Below are 2,667 nucleotides of genomic sequence, written 5' to 3' on the forward strand. Positions count from 1 at the left end.
CCCATCCATTGGGAACTAACACTTTGGGGAACTATGACAAAAATTATTTATTAGGCAAAACAAAAAAGACAACAATACAAGCTCAATTCTTTTGTTAGAATCAGTAGGTAAAAATTGTTAATAATAAATGTAATCAAAGTAGTCGTAACATAGAAAAATAGAAAACAGTCGCAAACTTGAAAGACTGATTCATAGGCAATTAATATAATTATATTACACATAACTTTCTGTCTTCAACTTGTAGCTAAAGGAAAAGTTACAAAGTAAATCATGAGTTCCCACTTTAAAAGTCTATATTCATCTTGGAACAAACATATGTCACTAAAAGTTTAAACTTCACATGAAAAAAATCTTTTTAATGTTTATTTATTTTTGAGAGAGAGAGACAGAGAGAGAGTGTGTGTGAACAAGGGGGAAGGGCTAGAGGGAGAGGAAGACACAGAATCCAAAGCAGGCTTCAGAGGCTAAGCTGTCAGCACAGAGCCTGACTCGGGGCTTGAACTTGTCTTGAACCTTGAGACCATGACCTGTGCTGAAGTCAGACACTTAACTGACTGAGCCACCTGGGTGCTTCTAAAGTTCCACATTTAAATGCGCTTGTTCCTTGCTTATTAATTTGTTTAATATAAATGGTATTGAAGGCAATGCTACTGGCAGAGGATAATGTATTTTTAAACTATTTCTGTTTTGTTTTAATAATACTCAGAGTAGAGAAATCAGTCACACAGCAGCATGTTGATAGGAAAAGGAGAGATTTAGAATATTTTTAGCCAGTATACATTCGTTATTTTAACATTCACAGTAAGATCATCGATGCCATGTTCTCAGAACCCGTTGGTTGTCAGTTCCAACAACTTATCCAGTAAATTTCTTTGCTTTAAACAAGTGGATTCTGGAAAGATTAATTTTTGGTTTATGGAGCTTCTTTTGGTGGAATATAAAATTCATCTGGTGATTTGTCATGCCATTTTGGAGATATGTTAATATCAATCACCCACCTTTTGCTTACTAGCTGTTGTTAAGTTAGATTACCTGCATTAGCGTCTGTAGACACTCTGGTTTTCTAACCTTCTGGCATTTGCTTTTGCCCTTTCATCTTTTCATCGGAAAGCATTTTGCAGTCCTCTTAGCATAGAAATACTCAGGTTATTCTCCTCCTAGGAACTGGGTCTCTGAGATTGTAGGCAAATATGAGCCGACCAGGAGGAGGAGAGTCAGCCAGAGGCCGAGTGCACTCATGAATGAAGGCTTGTGGCCTCCATGGTGAGGCTTTTTACACAACTTGGAAACTGTGTGTCTGGTTTGTGTATGTGTGTATGTGATTTTGGAGCCTGAGTTGTGGCCTCAACTGACAAGTGCGATATGGAGAAGTAATTGTGACATAAAGGTGACAGATTTCATCACCAGATGGCCTTTGAGGTTAGTCTGTTTTTTCTCTCCCCCCCGCCCACATTACAGTTTTAATTCTTTTTCTGGATTATCAGGAGATTATTGTGGAACCTTGGGACACAAGAACTCATGTCCTTCTGTTTCTCCCCTGACATAGTACAATCCCAGAAAATAATCAACAGTTGAGAAACTTATAACAATGCTTGTATGGGATGTCTATTTGGTTCAAATATCTTGAACCTGAAGAAAGTATTTGTCTACAAAAGACCTTGAATTGTACTGGGTAAGGATTAATTGGTTTTGTGACTCTCGCTAACACTAATAAAGTGCAGAAGAACAGAGCACATTTAAAAGTTCACTAGATATTTACTGAGGGCTGATTCAGTGCCCAATACTGCCTTGCATTCTGGTGAGTGAACATGACAGAAAGTACTTCCACATTCTCGGGTTCTGTGTCTTCTAGATGCTTCTTTTTTCCAGTCTGACTGCCGCGAGAAGTTTGTGTTGCTGATGAAAGTTGTCTCCGAGGTGATTTCTCTAGGTTCCTAAAGAATAAAGTCTAACAATTATTCAAAAAAGATTGATTGAATAGGAGATGGGGATGTGGGGTTAATGAAAAATGACTCTTACCTTCAGAAGGCTGAAATCCTAATGGGTGGGTAAGTGCATGAAAGTCAATGAAATACGAAGTTACTCTGAAATCCAATTAGTTTATACAAGAAGAATTTAGGGTGCTTGGTGGGGAACGCACCTGCCTTTGAGCAGGACTTCCTCTGAGCTAAGAGGGTCTGTGGGATCTCTGGAGCTAAGAAGCAATCTTTGTTTAAAAGTAGCAGCATGAGAACAAAGCTTCGGCCAGTACTAGGAGCCATCAGTGGCCTCTGCTCTCTCAGTCATTGACTCTTCCCCAAAAGAAGACATAAAAAAGGATGAGTGGTCATGTTTGGTGATCACTTTTCATAATCTCCCCTGGGTTTCTGCGTGGGAGAAATGGAGCCCACCCTCTTCCCTGTGTTAGGAGACAGAGGTAGGGATGTGGGGACACACAAGACTGGTCAGCGCCTAACTCCATCCCCAGATGGATACCCTGTTCACCTCCTCTGCCTCCCTCCCCGCCTGCCCCCGGCATGAGTTACTGCTTTCTGGAGTAGGAGATGAAGGAGGTGCAGTGTGGGCCTAGTCTCTTGGGGGCCCTGAGTTTCTTCCTCCATGATCTTTTGGTTTTATAAGATCAAGATTTTACAAGATCTTTTGATTTTAACCCCCCCCACCAAGCAT

General features: G+C 40.4%; 1 long non-coding RNA gene across 1 annotated transcript; it reads right to left on the reverse strand.

The window, feature by feature from the left end:
• Window positions 1-1,735: 1,735 nt before the first annotated feature.
• LOC115305908 lies at window positions 1,736-2,353 on the reverse strand. The gene is made up of 2 exons (XR_003915081.1): window positions 2,020-2,353; window positions 1,736-1,934 (listed from the first exon to the last, which is right to left on the reverse strand). It is a non-coding gene; the product is annotated as an uncharacterized LOC115305908 (long non-coding RNA).
• Between the last annotated feature and the right edge of the window lie 314 nt (window positions 2,354-2,667).

This window comes from Suricata suricatta, chromosome 11, assembly GCF_006229205.1.
Source record: "Suricata suricatta isolate VVHF042 chromosome 11, meerkat_22Aug2017_6uvM2_HiC, whole genome shotgun sequence".
Taxonomy (NCBI): Eukaryota; Metazoa; Chordata; class Mammalia; order Carnivora; family Herpestidae; genus Suricata; species Suricata suricatta.